The sequence below is a fragment of the Microtus pennsylvanicus genome, chromosome 3 (assembly GCF_037038515.1).
Source record: "Microtus pennsylvanicus isolate mMicPen1 chromosome 3, mMicPen1.hap1, whole genome shotgun sequence".
Taxonomy (NCBI): Eukaryota; Metazoa; Chordata; class Mammalia; order Rodentia; family Cricetidae; genus Microtus; species Microtus pennsylvanicus.
In genome coordinates this window covers 92,276,601-92,298,838 of record NC_134581.1, presented here as the reverse complement: position 1 = coordinate 92,298,838, position 22,238 = coordinate 92,276,601, and the positions used below count along the sequence as shown (strand labels likewise).

The window sequence follows — 22,238 nt, the reverse complement described above, 5'->3', positions numbered from 1 at the left end:
CCTCTCTCACCACCAACTTTGTGAAGCCATCAGAGATTTTCTTTACTTGTGAACAAATCTACAGTTACAGAGAATGCCAGTTTGATTTTAATCCCCTTGGGCCTTACTACTACTATAAAAATATGAGTGCTGGTTGCTGTGGCCACTACTGCGTGACTCTGCTCCACACAATCGGGGACCCTACAAAGTATGAGGCTCTGCTCACATACTGAATTTGACCAAAATTCATTTTAAATGACTGAAGTTGAACCCATTTGTCTTGGTTAGGGTTAGTGTTGCTGTGATAAAACATTGTGAACAGAGGTCACCTGGGGAGGAAAGGGTTTATTTCACTCACAGTCCCATTTAACAGTTTATTACCAAAAGCAGTGAGGGCAGGAACCCAAGCAGGGCAGGTGGCAGGAGCTGATGCAGAAGACATGGAGGGGTGCTGCTTACTAGCTTGCTCCCCTTGGCTTGCTCCGCTTGCTTTCTTATAGAACTGAGGACTACCAGCCCAGGTGAGCCCATCCCACAGTGATCTGAGCTCTTCCCCATCAATCACTAATTAAAAAAAATGCCCTACATGCTTGTCTATAACCTGATCTTATGAAGATTTTCTCAGTTGAAGCTTTCTCCTCTCTGAAGACTCTAGCTTGTGTCAAGTTGACATAAAACTAGCCAGTGCACCATTTAAGAAATTGCCTCAGCTACCATCTTGTTCTAAGCACGGTAGAGGAAACCACTTCAGATTGGACTCCTACAGCTAAAAGTGACAATTGATACTTCCTGTGCATCAAGGAGGGTTGAAAGTTGAGAATCACAATGAGTGACCTACAGGGCAGTGGGACCGCTCACAGCAAAGATGCAGGGCTCAGTGCTTCCTTTGTATTACAGTCCCTCATTTGGTAAGCACGAGTTGTGCTTCCAATGATCTAGAAGTGTCTTTCCAACTCCGTGTGTCTATAATTTACTTGTGGTGGCTGTTTTGAGACTCAAGGATGACGTGGGTGCTGAATTCTGCATCTCTGACTCCTTTCATGGTGCTCTGTAGCAGGCAGGCTTATAGTAGGCCTCCACACATGTTGTGAAAATTGCTTAGCCCCCTTAACCGTTGCCGGGGAACTGCGAAACAGGAAATGCTGGACGGATGAGCTGCAACAGAGACCTCATTTCATTCGGTCAATTAGAAAATGGACTGAGGCTTCCACATCTGTTCCATGTGGGCAGCTGCTATTAGGCTTAATTTGAAAAGTCATTGGCATTGACTTCGAGTTTGTAGAGCTGTTCAGAGTCACTTAACTCTGAGCTCTTAACCTTGTATTAAGTACTGATTACCTTTGTTCAGTAGGGTGAGCCTTATGACCTTTCGCTTGTAGGAAAATGGAGTCAAGAGATTGGTAAGATATTTGTTCAACTCAGTAGCTGTTCGCTTGCTACTGACTCGACCCTGTCCTGCTCTTCTCTAGCCACACGGGATTCTTTTCCTATTTCCTCAAGAATTCCTACAAGGCATGTAGTGGCTCACACCTGTGATCTCAGCAGTTGGGAGGCTAAGGCAGGAGGATTGCTGCAAGTTGAGTGTCAGCCTGGGCTAAACAGTAAACTCTTGACTCAAAAAAAAAAAAAACCTCAAAATTTGATTATCTGCTTTTGTTGTTGTTGTTTGGTGTGTGTGTTTGTTTTTCATTTTTACTTGGTTGAGAAGAACTTATTATTTTTATAACTGAGCATTCTGCCATGCACAGCAAGTCCTGTTTATTCTTAAGAAATTTTCAAAGCTTGTTGCCTGAGCTGATTGCCTCTCACTCTCTCTAAGTAGGTAAGCCTTGGCGTTCCAACCAAGGATTTTTATCTAGATGGGAATGTGGATCTAGGCACAATGGCATCGTCTGTGATCCTAATACCAGCACCCAGGAGGCTGAGACAGGAGGACCGCTGTGAGTTCAAGGGCAGCCTGGGCTAGGCAGAAAAGGTATGTCTTGCAGGGTTAAGAAAGGGGTAAGAGAAAAGGAGGAATATGTTTAAACCAAATAATTTTCACTACTTATTACGCAGCTTCTGAAGAACTGAAAATATTGAATACACATAAAATATCACTATAGGAGGTGACAGTTACTGTACTACTCTGATTAAATGGTGAAGTTGAGATACTTTTTGAAGTTGATTGAGGTTAAAATGGTCTTTTGAGTATACTGATATTCTGGATTAGGTGGTATATATTAGAATATCAGTCAATAAGACTATATCATCTCTGTCCCCTACTGTGTCTTTGAAATATAATGAAATCTGTCTTATGCCATGTTGTAAGAACTTCAGTAAATAATCAGTAAGCATTGTTTTTTTCTCTTTTCTTCTTTTTGTTTTATCTCCATTATCCCGGCAGCATTGCTGTCACCACAGCAATCATTGTCATCACTATTCATTCCCATTAACCACCACCATCACTATCTCCACCATCACTCTCACCACCACCACCACCACCATTGCTATCTCCACCATCACTATTACATCCACTACCACCACAACCTGTACCACCACCAGTCACCATTATTACTTCATCATCACACCCTTCAGTAGCACCATAATATGACTGGGAAACAGCATCAACATAAACAGGAGACCTATCACTATTTACATTTTGGATAACTGGCCTCTTGGTCCATAGGCATAAAGTTGGAACAGCAGAAAATTATAGCCAACTTAAACTTTGAAAGAACCTCAGGCTGCATTAATGAGACAAAAGAGTAAAGGAAGAGGAGACAGTCTGCTTCTATAGTCTTGAATAAGTGATTGATAATAAAATTCTAGCTGTATTTGTATTCCTTTGGGGGAGAGACTATAGAGGTGCCATTCCAGTAACCAGTCCATAGAAAAGGCAAAGTTGCTCCTTGAAAGTGAGGAGGCATGGGCATGACACTTCAAATTTTGTTTGTTCTACTTCATCAAAGGTTTTCATCCCTGTGATTTCATCATGCTGTCTGGAAAGAATCTGGCATGGCTGCAGAGGGGCTGGATGAAGTGAACAAGCTCCTGCCTGCCAAGCAAGGGTCTCAGCATGGGGACAATAGTGGCAGAGCAGACGACAGTGAGCTCACTGATTTCCTCGGAGACAAGGGACTAGAGGATTTGCACAGACTGATTCCTTCCAGTCTTCTGTTTTGTAAACTCATCAACATGGGGACTGAGCACTTAAGATACTTAGCCAAGCCAGCTGCTCCCTGCCATCCCTAAAGAGAATCAGCCAGAATAGGGGCTTACAGTACAAATGACTCATTTGCATAGCCTGGGATTCTTACATAGATCTTAACGATGAAGACTGAGTATCCACCTTTTGGAATTTTTATATAAGGGAACAGATATTTAGACAGGACAGCTCATAAAACAGCAAGTTATGAGCTCCTGCTGTGTCCTAGAGACTTTCTAGTATCTCATTTAATCTCTGCTAATGGAATAATATTGTCATTTAAGAGATAAAGGATGGAAAGCCAGAACTGTTCCAAGGTCATGCAGTGAGTCTTACACATAAGCCTAGAGATCCTAAGATGAGTTTCCCTGATCCCTTCCTTGTGGTTTTTTAATATGTTACCATTGGGTTTGGAAATGTAAACAGTGGCCTTCCTCAGAACTTTAGCCCACACTCTTCTTGTATTCTGTGAAGCCTCATTCATTCATTCATTCATTCATTCAATGATTTCTTAGTACCTCTTGTTTCATACAGGGCAGTAAGCATGAAAATATAGCAATAGCCAGGTCTGGTGGCATATACCTTTAATCCCAGCACTCAGAAATCAGAGGCAGATGGATTTTTATGAGTTCAAGGCTAGCCTGGTCTACAGAGAGATTTCCAGGAGAGCCAGGACTACACAGAGAAACCTTGTCTCAAAAACCAACCACCAAACAACAACAAAACCCTACAACATCAACAACAACAATAAAGAACATAGCAAAGAAGAATAGTTTCCCTTTATGTTGATGTAAAAGGTATAATAAACATGAAAGTGCATACATAGACATCTTCTGTGAAATAAGTCAGTGATCTAAGCATCGTTGGTAATGGGTCTAGGACACTTGAGCTTGACCACTCAGAGAAAGTTTATTTGAGAAGACAATGGTGAGCTCATCATTAAGTGGGGGGGGGGGGGGGGGCAATGCCTGATAGATGAGAAACCAGGGACAATAGGGAAGGATAGAAATTGTACTTCCTGCTCAGGCTATTGAAACACAAGCACAGTGACAATGTCAGTAAGGTTCCTGGAGTGAAGTTCATAATCTGATATGGCTCAGATCATCTAAGGCATTATAGACTTGGAAAGACACTTTGAGTTTAGTCTAAATGCAATAGTAAGACACTGACCGACGTATCATTGAAGTGAAATGGTCCGAGTTAAGTGTGTAGATAATCCTGGGTATTAGATATTGAATGGATTGTAAGAGAGAAAGCAGAAAGGGGGAAAGCCCAAGGGTGACTACAATAATCCATGGAAGAGAGTTGTTTAAACTAGGATGATAGCAGTAAAAATGCAGATACACACACACACACACACACACACACATAAAAACACACATGTGTGCACTGGGGTGGGCTTTGTTTGAAAAGAGTAAGGGAATAAGAGACAGGGAAGACAGAAGAGAATAAAGGTGATGCTTATAAACAAAGGACCTGATATATATGTATGTATATATGTATGAAACATCAAAATGAAACCCATTAGTGTGTGTGTGTGTGTGTGTGTGAAGAACTGGCCAAAGAAATAATTATTATAATTATATAATAATATAATTATTGTATTTTTAGGGTTGAGCAAAAATTCAGGGTGATTCCTGGGTTTTGGCACATGTTAATGTAATTGGCTGGCTGTTGAGAGAGTTAGTGAGAAGGAAGGGTCTGGCAGAAGAGCTGAGGATGGAGGATGGAAACCTCTCTAGGTCAGGAAGAGAATTGGGGTACAGGAGAACAGGGAGGACCAATTCCAACAAGTAAACAAATAATTTATGGTTCTATGGAAGCCTGAAGAGAAAAGCAGATTCAGGTCACTGTGACTTCCGCAGCCACATATCTAACTAACTGCACATTCAAAATATTTGGAAATACATTGTTACTCTACTACAGAAGCTTAGGCTATCTTGTCCCTGTCCCCTAAGCAGCATGGCATAGCAGCAATTTATGTAGCCTTTACCCAGAGTGAGTGAATATAGGCAGAAATGACTCAAGCCTTCAGGAGGATTGTGTATATTGCAAATACTACATTGTTATACACAAGACACTCGAGCACTTGCAGATTTGGGGTCTGCAACAGGTCCTGGACCAATGCCCATAAACTCCAAAGGGCACCTGGATTTCTTGTAAATGCTTCTGAGAAGAGAAATACAATGGGAAGATGAAATGACTTTTGGCAATTTGGTGAGATGGAGTAGCTGATGACCTCGATAAGAGCTGTTTTGTTGGGATGGACTGAGTTGAAAGCTCAATTGCAGAGGGTTCAGAGGGAACGGGAGGTGAGAGAGGGGAGAGATGGAGAATATAGACAACGCTTTTCTCAATCTACTCCTAATTACACTTAGTCCTATACCACAAAAGCGAGATATTGACAGGACGGTGAAAGGCCATTTGCTGTTCCCAAAATAACTGTGGCAAATGGGTGGAAAGGCAATTTTGTGGTCCAGCTTTGTAACTCCGTCTCCTTTTAAACAGCTTTCATTATCAGGAAGTTATCGCTTCTATTGACCTGAGAGATGTAAACGTGTTTTCACTTTATGGAGCCAGGAGCATGCTAAGCTTCATTAGTACACCACTCCATGCCTGTAGGGCTTCCAAGCCCCATCTTTCCACATTGGTCCATGCTCACCTCTTTGCTGCTGTTACCCTGGGTGAGCCCAGAGAGCACTGTGTGTGCTTGTTTGTATGGTAGAAACTGGCTTAGGCTATTTTATGTTGCTCTAAGGTACAAGGGACATAGATTGATTTTACTTGTTTTCTATGGCTAAAAGTTGAAAACAGCAGGGGGCCGGCCTCTGACTGGGGTCTCCTAGCTGCATCACAGCGTGGTAAAATAGCTTGGGGAAGCAGACAAGTTCAAAGCAGGCTAAGCATGTGGGCGGTTTCACTTTGCAACAACCTGCTAGTGTGAGAACTTCCTGGCACTATGCGAACTGTGCTAATCCTTTCCAAATGTGGTACTGTGTGACATAATCTCCCACTAAGCAACTCCTCTTAAAGCTCCTGCCACCTCAATACCCAGCGGTCTGGGCACCAAGCTTCCAGCATGCGAGTCTTTCATTGCAAACCACCCCAAACTATGAAATAAATGTTTCCTTATCTAAATTTGTTCATTCTTAAATATGAATAGTGGTCCTCTAGGCCATGCATTCTACAAAGAGAATGTGTTGTTTCGTGTCAAAAGAGTAGCTTGGAAAGAAAGGTTTGTTATTCTCATCATTGGAAGCCACTATGACTTAACAGGGCTCTTATTCTGGTGGGTAATAGTCCCACACTATTATTTGTTTTACCCAACTCTCCAATTCTGGAATGAAGATAAATGCTAATTTCTTTACAAATGCCTTGATCCCTCACAGCCTACTGATGTTTTCAACCTAAAGGGGGGAAAGTCTGGATGATTCTTCATTAGAAGCATGCTATTAAAATTGTCAATTTCTTGAAATACATGGTTGAAAAACCTTCATTTTTTCCCCCACTGTGTGTTCCCCTAAACTATAGACCTGTCACTAGGCTGTGTTCTCACATGTGGGTACAGAGAAGCTGTGGGAAGATCCAAGTGGCACTTAAATTACATTCTCCCTCTGATTCTCCAGACATTTAGTGTCGTTTAGCAGCATTCCGGTGCAGTTGGTTCCATAAGAGAAGGGGCTGTCCTTTTAGAGGAGCCGCTGCTGTGGTGGCTAAGAAAAAGAAATCAAGACACCAGAACAGCAGGTTGGCTTTCCTATCCTGATTTCACGGAATTGAATGTGCTCCAGTGTGGGGCAGACCAGGCAGCCTGTATTAGCCAGCTCCCTGTTTGGGTCCCATGACATTTTTGGTAAGAAGTTCTTTCTGCAAGTAATACCAGGGTAAGAGAGAAAACAACAACAGTAAAGGTCATTTCTTATTTCTTGCAGGAGAAATTTTTTTGTTATTTCTGTCTGATAGATTCTAAAGAGAATATTTTCTATGCATAAGTCCTGTTTTCTCTTTTTGCTGACTGCAGAGCATGCCCCATTATTTCCTTCCGGGATATAAGAGCAAGGTGGTGTTTCTTTTATTCGATACTGTAGCTGGAAGAAGAGCTTCCTTCATGAGGAAGGTCACTATGGAGTGCATAAAATCTGTAAGGAAAAATGGCAGCATGTTTGTGGTCATCTTGGTGAACAGATGCTAAAAACTGTGGAGACATAGGTGAGTGTCCCTGAAAAAGAGAGGCTCCCAGGAGCTTCTTGACCAGGCATAGCTACCGGCTTGCTAAGAACCGCAGTACCTCCCAAAGTACTGCACCCAGACTCCAGCCTTAGTGAGTTCTGCTAGAAACTCCATGTATCATTGTTGTTGTTGTTTTTGGCTTTTTGTTTCCAGCTGAATCACCTGGCATAGGCACTATACAGCTAGTTTTATGTCTACTTGACACAAGCTTTGATCATCAGGGAAGAGGGAGCCTCAGGTGAGAAAATGCCTCTGTAAGACCAGCCTGAAGACAAGCAAATCAGCAGGGCTTTTTTTTTTCTTGATTAGTGATTTAAGGGGAAGAGCCCAGCCCATTGCAGATGGATCCATCCCTGAGATGGTGATACTGGTTTCCATAAGAAACAGGTTAAGCATGTTATGGGGTACAAATCAGTAAGCAGCACCCCTCCCCCGCTGTTCCATGACCTGTATGTATGTATCAGTTCCTACCCTCACTGCTTCTGATGATGAACTGTTACAAGGATCTATGAGTGAAATAAACCCTTTTCTCGTCATGTTGCTTTTGGTCATGGTGTTTCATCACAGCAATCGTAATGAATAACTAAAACTGGCACCTCTCACAGCAGTCTGCAAAGGATTCTCTCATGAGATTTAAATTGAAGGATGAATAGTTATTAAAAGGTATACACGGAGCTAACAATTTAAACATAAAAGATCTCTGCAAAACCTCAGACATCAAGGTGGAGTCAACTCCATTATAGACTTGTGCCATCCACAGATATAATGATATTAATTTCTGATCCACATTCAAAAAATTATAAAACACTTTGCCAGATGTGGCTGGAGGAATCTCCTTTCTCTTTGTTACCTTCTGTCATCTTTGTTTACTTTCACAAATGACTGGATCTACTGAGTAGTCACCACATGCATGCCTTGCTCTGCAATTCAAGGCACAAGTGACACTTTTTAGGGATGTTAGTGAAATTTAAAGAAGCCATGTCTCTTGGAAAAACAGTAGAGGGACTCGGGCACATGCCTCAAACACAAACCCTGTACCAGACAGGCAAGTACAACCCCTGTCACCTTTTTTTCAGCTCTTGGATCTGATTCTATCCTATTAGACCTTGAGAACCCTCTCCATCTTCCTATGCAGCAATACATATATATGTATTGAATACAATATGAACAACTATGGCTTAAGTATTGGTTGAATCATGCTCAATGAATCCAACATGGTTTGCACTCAACATTCATTCGTAGCATGTTAAGTGAAACAAACAGTAGCTTCTTTTCCTGGAAATGCACCCAGATCAAACTCCAACAGACAGTTTTCGTTCCATTGCTATTCTTATTAAATTTTGTTTCAGTCCATCAAGTCATACACCTTCATAATAGAGTTGCTTGCTCATCTGTTTGTACATGTCTCTCAATGGCATCCGCAAGCTGAGCACACACAAGTAGAGATACAGCTAAGTATCAGAGGAGATGCCTGCCTAAATATTTGCTTATGGTTACTTCATTGGTTATATTACCAAAAATCTCTTCTTATTTATGAAGGCAATCCCCTGTCCACACTAAGCCAGCACCTGCTCCATGGAAGGCCTTGTGCTAGGCCCTGGCAGGACTCAGTGATGAATTAGGCATGGTCCTTGCTCACAAGCAGCTCAGAGATGAGATGTGCTAGACAAGATTCAATTGACATCTGGGCTCTGGCGAATCAATGGCTCTCATTTGCAGTCCATCTTATTCATCACAATCATGGAGCAGTTAGTGAATGGTCATTGAGCACACACATTCCATAACAGAGACTTTAGTCACAGTGACTAATCAAAGAAGACAAATTCTATGGCTCTTCCTGCCTTGAGTCTTTTGCCCGCTCTAAGAAAGAACTGCTTTTTAAAAACATTGATAGAAGGCGTCTATAACTGACTATTGGGTCAAAAGGGAAGGGGTACCATTTATTTGTGCATTATCAAGTTTTATATATCTGTCTTTAGTGCGAGCCGTTTGGCATACTCCTTTTCAGGCTTCTCTTTCTGCTTTTCCTTTCAGTTCATCACTACTCTTTATGAATATCTGCATACACTGGATTATGATGATCCACGTGCCTGGAGTGTTGCTCTCTTTTGCTTTATCCTCCTCATTTTTGTCTTATCTTCATTTGTTTTCCTTACTATATTATATAATCATGAGACAGAGCTTTCATTTCACCAGGTGAAGAAGACTTTGGCCCCAAGACCTGGACTTTCCAAGTCAAGATAATCCCTGCTTATTTGGAGATAAAATTAGAAACTTTCCTTGTGTTCTAATGCAGAGTGCATCTTCAGCTGTTAGAAGTCTCCATACTTCATTATTTCTGTATCTTTGTTTCCTGTGGCCACATACATCCATAGACTCATTGCTGCCACAATAAATACAGGTAAAATTTTCATAAAGGCCCTAGAATGTCTCCTATTGGATGGCCACTATTGATTCAAGTCTATTTTTGGTGTCAGTGGCTAGAATGCCAATGCGGCACAGCCTTGGACCTACAGTCTTCCTTGGCTGGAACTAAGGAAATGTCCTCCATATTGGTCATCCCTACAGAAATATTTTTGCAATCACTGTATGTCAGAACCAACCTAGTCCAGCTGCCAAGAGAAGCAGTGTAGCTTTGCTATCTGCCCTGCGGGGCCAGAAAACACTATGGAGAAGTGTAGAAGAGACAATTGACTCTCTGGCCACAGGTACCTTCCAAGATGCTCAGATACGAAACAAAGACGCAAATCCAAAACTGTATTCTCAAGAACAAACAACAAAATGGTATAATCAATGAATTACCCAGCAACAAAAAGCAAATAAAAGCAACTTTGTGTTTAACCTAAAGCAAAAACTTTAATTGGGTTTATCATTCCTTTAGCTGTAAACATTATGTACCCAAACACCCTTTAAAATAATATAAAACTATTTTTCCTGGAAGGCTCCCAGCAGTTCTGGAAGACGGCCTTCAGTGAGCTTAGTGTCATGAGTCAGAAGACTTGCACTAAAGACATAAAGACAGCTTCTGTGCATTCACGTTGCAATATCCTCATCATGTCCGAAAGATGATATTTCTTAGTGTTTCTTCCCTGTGATCCAGCCCTTACATTCTTTTTGGCTCCTCTTTCATGATCTTTTAGCCTTGCAACACAGGAGAAGGTCTTGACAAAGACACCCCATTTAAAGCTGGGCATTTCCAGTCACTTAGTCTTAGTACTTTGACTAGTTATGAGTGTCTACATTGAATGCAGCCTACTGCAAAGTAGCTTCCCTGACCAAGGTTGAGAGCACCCCAGGTATATTATTATAAACACACATATTTATAAAGAAATTGACATGAACCTTTAGCAAAAATATTAATAGCTTCAACCCTGTGGCCTATGGATTGTCCAACCCCCTCTTATTTTCATGTCTATAGTATTAGGCATGAATTTCCTCCCAAGGCACAGACCTCAAATCGAACAAGAAAGCAGTTGTTTACCTCATAATAGGTATGCCACTATTGCAGTAATGGGGGATCTGCCTGGCAGATCAGCATTATAGCATGATGGATCTAGCATCGGGTATGACCATTTACCGTCACAAGACTGGCACAACCTCAAGCAGCCAAAATTTAAGCATAGATGGGATATGAATATATGAGATGCCAGCCCTAACTCAGGATCGATTGACAGCCAATAGTTGCTGGGGGAGGAAGAATCATTCTTTGGGGATATGTTCTCTGGTGGATTGCCCACACTCCAATGAATGGCTCCACACTCATTCACATGTGAGCAGCACTAAGTGGATTTAGTATGTTATTGAAAAGAAGAAGAGGAGGAGAAAGATCAATGAGTTGAGAACTTGGGTGATGGAAAGGTAGGGGAAGATACAGGAAAGAGACAGAGGGGGATATTGGGCATAGATATGATCATATTTCATTGTATCCATGTAGGGAATTTTAAAAACGTAAATTAAAATAGAGACAACAATTAAAAAGCTGCAGCAACACATACTTAAAGCTAGCACCCAGCCCAAGCAGACCTGAGATTTATTCCCTAGATATTCTACAGACACTTCTCAGACAGGTTGATTGACTCATGTAGCTAGTAAGTGGCCAAATGCTGCTTGGGGCCCGGGTTTTCTAAAGCAAAATTCCAAGATCTTTCCTGTTAACATTTCCTTTAAAGTCTACTTGGAAATGCACATACCTGAAGTGCTGTCAGTGGCATGCTGGCATGCTAAAAGCAGACATGGTTCTGCAGAAGAGACACCCTGAGGAGAGTATTGCCTTCATGTCTCCACTGAACTGTTCAGCCGGGCGCATTTCAAACACTGTATTTGCATTTCTATTCTTCTGAAGTCCCCTCTTGCCATTCAGAATCTCTAGATATTGGCCTCTGTTCCTGCTTCGACTTTAGAAAGTAAGAATTACTCAGCAAAACCCTGGGAAATCTCTCACCTGCTGAAGCTTACCTCTATGGTGGAGGTAGCTCTCTAGGTTCCTACTTGGTACTTAAAAGTTCTCTGTGCTCTGTGTTGGGGACTGACCTCCTAACACCAATTAGGGTCTCAAGATTCACCCCAAAGATAATGACCTTGGTTGTAGTTGGGGTCTCATACAGTCTAGGTCTAATTCAGTCTAGTTCTGTGTAAGCGTGTGTATCTAATTAACACTGACACTGTCATCTTCAAGTCAACCACATTTCGTCTATGTGGATGTGTTAACCAAAGTCTCCTTTGAGTTAAGATGTATTTTACTTTAAAATTTTAGGTTGCTCTATTCAGATCTCTGACTTTTTGAGTGACACACATACCAGTGCCCGGATGTAAGGAAATAACCACTTTGGCTTTAAGTTGTTTGTTGGAGCCAGTGAGCTCATATTCACACAGCTCTCACGCATCACGAGGCGTATTGATCATTGAAGAGCATTAAGCAGAGGCCAGGGCTGAAGGCACAATCAGAAATGTCACCAGGGTAATCACTGAAGTTTTGGGTAGCGTCTAGCCTAGAGGGCAGTGTTAGAAAAACGATAACTGCTTTCTTCGTGGATCTGAAGATTGATTAGGTTTGTTCTCTGAGACCCTAGAGGACAAATCTTAAAGCGTAAGAATGAAGGTACAAAAACACATCTCAGTTTGCTGGAAAAAAAAAGAAGTAGAAATAAAAAAAGATGATGATTGTGGCAGGAAAATGGTACATACAGAGAGTTCCTGACAATAGAGATCAAGAAACAAAAACAAGTTTATAAAGTCAGACGTGATACTGAAGAGGGGAGCCCAGTGCTCACTTAAGAATTGGGCTACAGCTCTGGATCATTGCAAATTCATATTGCTTTCTACAAAGGGTTGATGTCAAGATAAATACTTTCAGGAAACAAACACGGTGCGTTTGTTCCTGGAGGTGTGAGCTTCACATTAAGAGCAGAAGACAAACTGATTTCATTTTGGATTTTGTTTATCCCAGGTTTTTCCAAATGCTGTTGTTGTCTGCCTGTTTTTTTAGAGGAATCCCATATATTCATATTTTAAATGCCCATATAGAAATACTTTGTTCTCTTCCTGTCACATGATTGTAGATACCAAGAAATTTTGAATTCTGTGCTGGGAGTGTTGTGTGACTTTGGTGTTATGGAGAACTGTCTAGATAGGATATTCTTAAGAGAAACTTGAGTGTTGCCAGGGCCTCAAACTTGATATAGCATGGGCTCCCCAGCATGTTTACTGAGATGAACAAGATGATCTAGATTGATGGAAGTCATGCAGGCGATGGTGATGGAACAATACAAGGCTGTAGAGAAAGGACCTCATCTCTGGTGAATCCCCGTCACTTATTCTCAGTGTTTCTTTTAGAGCTTCCAAGAGTTGTCCCGTTTCCCAGGTAGCTATGTTTTTCTCAATTAGAGGGCAAACATTGGGTGTCCAAGTGCTGAAGTTTGGGACTAAAGTCCACCATGGCACTATCCAAGGCTCTGTCATGAATGTAGGTAGCATCGACATGTAATGATGCTTTGACTAAGCTGCCTTTTATTTTCCATGTTCTGTCTAAAGCAAATGGCATAGAAAAAGCCTTTATTGTTTACTCTCGCATACACCGTGCCCCCAGAACTTCTGCGATCTCTGAAGACAATGGTGATGACCATTCTGCTGCATGTGAGGAATGAGAATGAGTGAGTTTAATGAGAACAACTAATTTTCTTAGAGTGTAGGACAATGAGAATTTGATATTTTTCAGAGGGAAGAAGGATCTGGGAGATCAGACTGAGTTCATTCTATTTGATTGGTACCTGGCTTGTGTGGGTGGCGTAGTCAGCAAATGTTCAAAGGATTTTAGAGGAAGGTAATTGTGGTTGTGAGGTGGAGAAGAGGGCTATCAACGCCCTTCCACTCTCAGAGTGGAAGCATCGTCTCGGAGAGACAGCCAGGGACTCATCTTTTCCCAGTGATTCAGCAGAAGGGATTACCTGGGTCTGGGAGACCCTTCCTCTGGTACTAGCTCTGAGCCTGGGCAGAGCTGACGGCCAAGAGTAGCTCAGCTCCTGGGTTCAGGCAGCGGCATGGTGACTACCCCGTGGAAGTTGCATACGAAGGAAACCAGGCATTCCCAGGTCTGTGGCTCACCTTTCACGAGCATTTTCTGCCTGGGTCTCTTCTGTTCCGGGGGAGGCTATTAGGGATTTCATCACATGCTGTTTTGGCAATTAGTTCAGAATAAACTGAGCCGACGCAAGGTTTGTTCAGGGCCGCCAGCCTGTGCATTTGCAGTATTTTTTTAAAAAAGTGACATAATGACTGTGTTTAAATTGTGCAGAGATATTTATAAAGGTGACGGATTTTCAAGCTGTTCTGACGAGATGCCGTACATGAGAGGAAAATGGAGCAAGCCCGACAACCCCTCCCTCTAACAGCTTCTCCTTTATTCCGTTTGTGAGGTTATTGAGTTTCATTTTAAATGCTCATGATTTGTATTAAATCCACTGCAGCACCGGGTAGACAGTGAAAAGAAACTAATCAAACCTTTAAAGCTGGTGAGAAAGGTAATCCGGACGCTCGTGGTTTTGAAGTAAATAACCTGCTTGTTAATAGTTTAGTTCCTGCCCTACCATCAGGGGAGAAAATTCGCTCTCACTACAGGGAGCTGCCTCAGAGTCTAAGGTACAGCTCCCTCTCTGTTCTTAAGCAATTGCAGTATCAGGCTTGGCTCAGTTTCAAAAGGCCATGTTGCCTGATAAGGTTAATTGATTTCCATTGATTTAATTAACAAAATTTCATTTTTTTATCTAATGAGGAAGATTTGGGCTGACAAGGGAGGACAGAAAGACTAGCGTCAGTCCTGTAGTTAAAGGATGGTTTCAGCCCTTGGGAGAGCTAAGGGGTTGAGTGACTTTGAGTCATAGCTGTGAGGGGTAGGTGGTCACAAAAGGGACATATCCCTTTTCTTGAGACGCTAACAAGTTCTGTTGGAGATGAACTAGACTAGTCACTGGCTCCACTCACGTATCTGATAGGAATGAATCTCACTGAAACTTCACAAAGGTCTAGCGCATCAGAAGAATGCCTGTGGACACACTGTGTATTCCACATTCTCATCATATGGTCCTTTCTGAAGCCAGCACCATACTGAGTCAGGACCGACTGTTACTTGATCAACCTGAGGTCTCCATCTTTGCAAACATAGGACCAGCCCCTGCCTCTAAGATGATGTTATGCATCCTCTTTCCTCATGTTCAAAAGGTTCCATGTGTCAACCCCAGACTCCTTTGCATCTCCCTAGGGGATGACGTGCAGTGTGCCTTGTTTATGTGTCTGGAATTAATAGTCGGCAGGGATATTTGCTCCTCATCATTTTGATCAATCTTTGCTGTTGAAACCCCTCGAAGGGTTGCAAGTGATTGGCCCTGCTATATGTACAGTTAGGGGCAGATCACTTTCGATTTCTAGTGCAGTGACAGTGGCACTCTGTCAAGTTGCAGTACTGCATAACCATGAGTGTGGGGCTCAGTGTTGCTAGTGCATCTGGAGTGATGGTGGCACTTGGCTGTGCAATCCATCTCAGCCCTGTTTACAGATGCGCTGTGCATCAAAAGCATAGCGATTTCCACTGCGTCCCTTCTCTTCTTCCCTCAGGGGTTCTCTGAAAAAGGGATCCTCTAGGGATGTTTTAAAAGAGAACTGTAAAACTCTAACATTTAGTTCTGATGCCTCAGGAAGCTACGGACTAGCGAGGGAATAGCATGCAGCACATTGAAACATCTCCCTGATACCCTGATAGAATACTCTTGCTGCCTCATTAGAATTCAGACTCCTGTTGATGAGTCTTCCTCTGGGGGCCATGGAACAAGCATAACTTCCTTAGGCTCCTGTAACTCCTATTCATAGGGGATCTAGGGGAGAGGGGAGGTGAGAAGGGGGATGGGAGGAGTGGAGGGAGGTTAACCATGATTAGGATACACACCGTGAGAGAAGAATACACACACATGCACACACACACACAATTTCATTACAGAAAGAAGCACTTAGAAGTATACATTTATAGAGGCTGGAAAGATGATATAGAAGTTAAGATTGCCTGATCCTCTTGAAGAGGAACCAGTTCAGTTCCCAGCACTTACAGGCTCACCACTTTCTGTAACTCCCGTTCTAAGAGTTCTGATTTCTTCTGGCCTCTGCAGGCTCCTGCTTATAGGTGATGCTCATAAGCACACACAGGCTCGCATACCAACACAGAAATTAAAAAACAAGTAACTAAATCTTTAAAAAATAAGGACATATATTTTCTTATACAAAACTCTCACTCACTGTTTTTGTACACACCACACACATGCATGCACGTACACACACACAAACATACGTACACACGCTTAATTCTTAATTACTGGTCTAAAATAGTAATACAGAGGTCAACTCTTTGAAAACATGGGGTGGGCAAAGCTAACAATTTTTCAGACTGCTCGTGACTTCAAAGTGGGACATCTGATAGTCTCTTCCCATTGACCCACACTCATGGACTGAATTGGGGTAGGCAGAAATGGAAAAGGAGGCTTTTGCTTCTGAATGAAGTAACACACTGAAGACCTTAGGGAACCGCAATGCATGGAGTTAGCTGCATGTAGCATTGAGAACACGGAGATGGCAGCCAGTACCTTGATTTCCTTTTGTGGAATTTTTATAAGACTCAGAGACCATGTTCTCAGCAGTCACATTCTATGCTGGTCTTATCAGTTGGGCTGATACTGTTGTAGTCTTAGCATTGACAGACACAAGGCTCTGTCCTTTCTCTTCAACCCTTCACATTCTCTTATAAGAAGATGGATAGGGCAGAGCTAAGGACCTGTGGATCTGTGATCATATGCCAGAGGCTTTGAGGAGATGGCGGGTGGAGTCATCTGACAACAGGGAAGAGCAAGCTGGACTTCAGTCAGCCATTAGAAATGGCTAAGGCACAAATAAGGGAGGCGGTTATTGCAGTGAAACCTAGGAAGGTGGCGGTGACTATAGGAGTGGAAAGGTTAGACTGGGCACAAACAGGCACTCCTTGACATGGAAGCAATTAGAAGATGGGGGTCTGTGTATGCGGCAAATCTATAGGCAGGCCGTTAGGCCCCATGTATTTGGTGGTTCAGAATGAGGGCCATGGGCATTACTAAGCTGTGCATCTTGGCAAGTTCTGTAACCTCTCATCTAAGTTTCTCGCCTTTAAAATCAGGAGTCAAACTCCAAGGGATGCTGTGGATATTCGATAATATGTATGAAGTTATCAAAAAATGCCTAGCATGTATTAAGCATAAACATCCATCTCTATTGCCAATAAAATGGTAGTTTACTTAAGGGTGGAGGGCATTATAAAAAGTCATAAAGAGTTATTGAAATTTATTCTGCTGCTTCTAGACAAGCTCAGCTGGTGCAGCTGTGCAGGTATGATAGAACAGAAATGAAAACAAGAAACTCAGTCTGATTTGGAGAGGAGCAGGTCACTCTGATGCTGAGACAGTCTCTCTGAGCATCCCCCTGGCTTCCCTGTGCTGAGGAGCCACCAAATTGTTCAAGCTGCTGACCCAGCTGGAGACTGCGTGCCTTCTGTTCACTCCAGCAACGTTCCTGTTTTTCTCCAGAGGCTGTAGGGAATAGGGTGATTCGGCTGGTGTCCATCTACCACAAGGCTAACGGGGTCCTTCCTCTTTGCTAAGCCAGCATAGCAGCTTTAGCCTTAGTGAAAGCAGAGAAGTTCATTTTTCTAGAAAGCCCTGCCCTGAACGGCTCAACAGCATGCTGGCTGACTAGAAGGGCCACCCAGGAGAGGCTTTACTGTCCCGTTTTCGTGGTGGTACTTTAGGAACAATTAGGCGCTAGGAAACCAGAGATCCAGCATCGGTCCCCATGGTCGCACAGTCTGCGCTCCTTTTCAGTCCAGTTTACTATGTGAAATAGTTGCGGTTCACACCCTGACCCGACCACTCGGCATCCCCCATCTAAGTTGGTCCCCCAGACTCAGGGCGATGTGGAACAGGGGCTTCTTCGGAATGAGAACCGGTGCAAGGTGAGAGCCTGTCACTGCGCTGTTGGCAGTATCTTGTTTGCGATGAATGAAGTGTCTGTGTTCCCAGGGATTGCGGGGCTTGCAGGCTGTCATCGGAACACTCGTGTTCTAGGGAAGCAAACAAACTTCACTGACACTCGTTTTCTGAGCCTGGAGAACCAAAATTAAGCTGATGGGAAGGGGAGGAAAAATAGAACCTTTGTCCTCTACAATGCTGAGTTAGAGATCATTCCACCCTTTGGTGGTTCCTGACCCCGCTGCCAGCCCAAGGTGGGCTGCTGGGGCTTCAGTCAGGGTCCAGCAGGTTAGACCAAAGCGCTCCCAAATGGAAGACTGAGAATGCTCTGGAGCAGCTGGGGAGAACAGTGTGGGAAGTTAGATCACAGCTCTGACCTGGTCCCTTTAAGTTCATTGCTTATTCAGTTCTAAAGTGACTTTGGGGTTTCTATATTCCAAAATGTTCCCTGGGTGGGCACTCTCCCAGGCAGCCTTCCTCTGAGTTCTATTTGGAGACATTTATATAGAAACCACGTACCAAAGTAGATTTGTGCGGTAAGAAGCAAGAAGTGATGGAAATGGGGGCAAGACTCCTTTACTCCTAAGTCAATTGGCTGTAGAATATGTAAGGCTTTTTCCTACAGCAACAGATAAAGGCACTAAAGTGGCTGCTGATTTCCCCAAATAGCTCAGAGTCTGTAACTAGGGTCACAAGCTTAGGGCTTGCTGCTCCTCTTGTCCTGTCCTCCTGGCCCTAGAGTCTGACACTACAAACCTGCCGGAATCCATGGTTCCCCAGGCAACAAAGGGATGATGTTCTCAGCCTCGAGGACCAGACACCTTCTGATTACCTGTTTATCTGTAGCAATGTGGTAGGCAAGCAGGCCAGCAAGTGGCTGGACTTAGAAGCTCATGGAGTCTTGGTATCTCAAAGACTTATGGAGGGGGTCATACAGCTGGCAGATGCTCAGAAAAGCTTTTAAAATTGTGGCAGATGCCGTAGGCAAATGAAAAAAGGCATTGGCCTTTTATATTCTATATATGATATCTAAATAGATGAGTCTTAACTTTAGCTATCTACCTTCATAAAATATCTTCCCTGGGCCTAAGAAGATGTGTGTGTGTGTGTGTGTGTGTGTGTGTGTGTGTGTGTGTGTAGTGTTTCTCTTTCATCTCTAAGATTAGATACTGTACCATGTGAGGCTGTTCTTCATTATATAGCCATTTGGTTCTCTGTTGCCCTTGTGAGCCTCACAGCCTTATATATTGGATTCTTCTCACTGGTTCTAAGTGAAGTAGCAAGGGTATAAAAAACCTTGGAGGTCACAAAAGGGAAAGAGGAAGTCCTCGTGTCTTTTATGAATGTCTGGAGTGTGAAGAAGTAAGAACAAGAGACACTAAAGCAATTGCAATCACTGAGATCACACAGTCTGACTACAGCTGCCACCTGCCCTTCCTCCCCAAGCTTCTGCAGACACATTTTAGTGTATCTTGGGGCCTGGGACTTTTCTAATTATCTCATTTAAATTTCCCAGCACTATGAAAGACTGACTTTTATCTTAATGGCAATGGAATCACAGCTTTGATCACTTAAGGCCCTTTCTGGGCTTTCTAGGGCTATGTATTGATTCATTTAAGGAAACCGAATTTCAGGAAACAAATGTTCTATGTTGAATGGGAAATAGATTCTCCTAAGCCATACGGGCAATATGTAGGAAACCTGTGAGTAGTAAACCTGTTCTACCTGATTCAAGATGCTGAATTCCCAGCCACTTGAATTTGAGGGGAAAATTATGGACATTAGTAACTGTTTAAAATCCCATGATTCCAAAATAGGTTCCAGCATTTCTCAAAGGACTACTTGGCTCCTGGTCATGGGCCACAAGCCTGGTGGCTGTGCTTAGTTTCCCCCAGACTTCCTAAGATAGATGTGGCTCTGAGACAGGGGCATTGCCAAGGTAAGTGTCCTTCTGACACTCCAGTGAGGAGCTTTGCTATTGGCCGCAGGCAATCTCCATCTTAAGAGGCTAAGAGCTCTTAGTCTCCTTCAATGTACACAGCACTGTGGCCCACTGAGCCAGGCCCAAGCAGCCCCCAACAGGTGAGGCCTGTGCATCCCTCCATCCTGTTCTCAGGTCAGTCTTATTGTGACCTCCCAGCTGTGGAGTGACAGCCATCTCCAAGTGAGCACTGGATTGAAGATACGGCCATCCAGGCACTTGTTTCTTCTGTTTCTCTGTGTAGCTTTTGGAAAGCCGAACCTCTCATTCTGAGCTTTCTTTTCCATGACAGAAGAGTGATGATGGTTGTCTTGCCGGAGGTGAAAGATGGTTAAGGATTAAATCAGGTGTTCTTAACAAGAAGTTATTTTTCTGCAAAGGGAACACTTTACCATGTCTTGACAGGTTCAGTTGTCATAACTAAGCTCAGGAGATGTAACCAGCAGGAAGAAAGCAAGGTTCCAAGGTGGCTGCTAAATGCAGGACACAGGTACAAGACAGACCCAACAATAAGGTCTTTAGCCAGTGTTCCAAGCTCAAGTTGAGACACGATTTGTTTAATACTTTTAAAGGGACAGCAACAGAAAGACTGGAACAGGAAGCTCTTGCACTGTCCGTGGTAGGTAAAAACAGAGACAGTAACCTCACCATGCTCCTATGGCTCCTTTGTGTGCTCTGTTAAAAACCCCTGCCTCTGCAAACCCTCTCACTAAAGGAGCTCACAAATTCATCCTTACCAAGGTCATGCTACTATAGCGTTCCCCTCCTGCCTCCTGGGTGGCTTTCTGTAAGCCTGGCTCTATGTGTTTATACTGGTCCTGATATTTAAAAAGAGCCCGATGGGTGAAAGTTTCCAAAGAAAACATACATGGACTATTAGGAAAATTCAGAAAGATGAACGAAGCTAAGATGCTCTACACAGAATGACAAAAAGGGAAGGGCAGGTGAATTTTTCACAATTGTGATTATTTTTTTCAGACAGAAATAAGAGGAACTTTAGATAAATGAGTACCAACCACCAAAAAGACAAAAGGTTGAGATTAAGAAAACAGTCTATAACATCTGAGACTTAAAGACTCAAGGTGAGGGTTTAAGAGGGTAATGAACCAAAAGTAAAAGCTCAGAAAGAAAGGAGAAGCCCCGAAGTTCAGACTGAGGAGAGTGGCTGAGGCTCTTGCTTGGTGGCAGAGCATTTGCTCAGCCTGTGCAGGCCCCGAGTCTGAGCCCCAACAGGGAATAACTGGTCAAATAGCACAATTTAAAATAGGATCAACACTAGAAATGACCAAAATCAAAGTAAAACAAATAATTTTCAAACCTTGAAGGTATCTTTCTTTCATGGAAATAGGCTAGTCTTTAGGAGAAAGGAGCGCATTGGAGAAAGACATGAGGCAAACGCTGAGGCTGGGTCCGCATGGTTCCTGCCCTCTATGGAGTCCTGCAGTCATGGCAAGATGCCTCAGGTGTGGGGAAATGCCTGCAGTGTCATGCGCACAGTCAGCCGTCCTTACCGGTTCTTGCTAGAAGAATCTGAGATGTAAGGACTCCAGGCTGCCGTGTAGAGGCACTGTCCCTAGGCACAAGGAGGCAGTGGGATGTGGGGAGTCATGGATCCACAAGGCCAGTTCCCCCTGTTCATTCTTGAGTCTTTTATGAAACTAGAGCACTGAGCAGAGCCCTGAATAACCAGGTTCCTTTGTCATTTTCTTTTTAAGAAATTATTTGACTTTTATGAGTGCTTGCCCTGCATGTTTGTCTGTGCACCACTGGGATTCCTGGTGTCTGTGGCAGTCAGAAGAAGGCATTTGATTCCTGGAAATGGATCCGGAGGATGATGAGCCCCTCTGTTGGTGCTAGGAACCCAACATGGGACATCTAGAATAGTAGCCAGTGCTCCCAACCCTTGAACCAGCCCTTGTCATTTGTATTTATTCTTGATTCCCCATCAAAGCTTACTTTGTTGGAACAGAAAACAGAAAAAAAACATCTTTTGTAATTGCCTAAATCTAGGTTCAAATCTCCACCCTGCCAGAAGGGCTAGCTAGGCCATTTTAAGCAGTTTTATTACTTTTATTTCAATTGCCTGATATCAAAAAGAGGGTTTCAGACAGTCTATCCCTCTTAATGAGGCAAACAAAAATATTTTCTAGATTGTGAGCCAGTTGGGGCCATAAAGTACTTCTTATTTGCTTTTCTGTCCTCAATATTTGGTAAGTTGCCCAGGATATATTAAATATTGAGTATATCTGAAGTTAATGATAATAAAAGCCAAGTTTTGAGTATTACACTGCAATATGCCAGGACTGTGCTCTATATCTTATTTTAGTTA

The 22,238-nt window shown here is 43.0% G+C and overlaps 1 protein-coding gene across 4 annotated transcripts in view; it reads left to right on the top strand.

Moving 5' to 3' along the window:
• The window catches only part of LOC142846261 (opioid-binding protein/cell adhesion molecule), a 1,121,841-nt gene that overhangs the window by 163,876 nt on the left and 935,727 nt on the right, over positions 1–22,238 (top strand). The window lies entirely within an intron of this gene.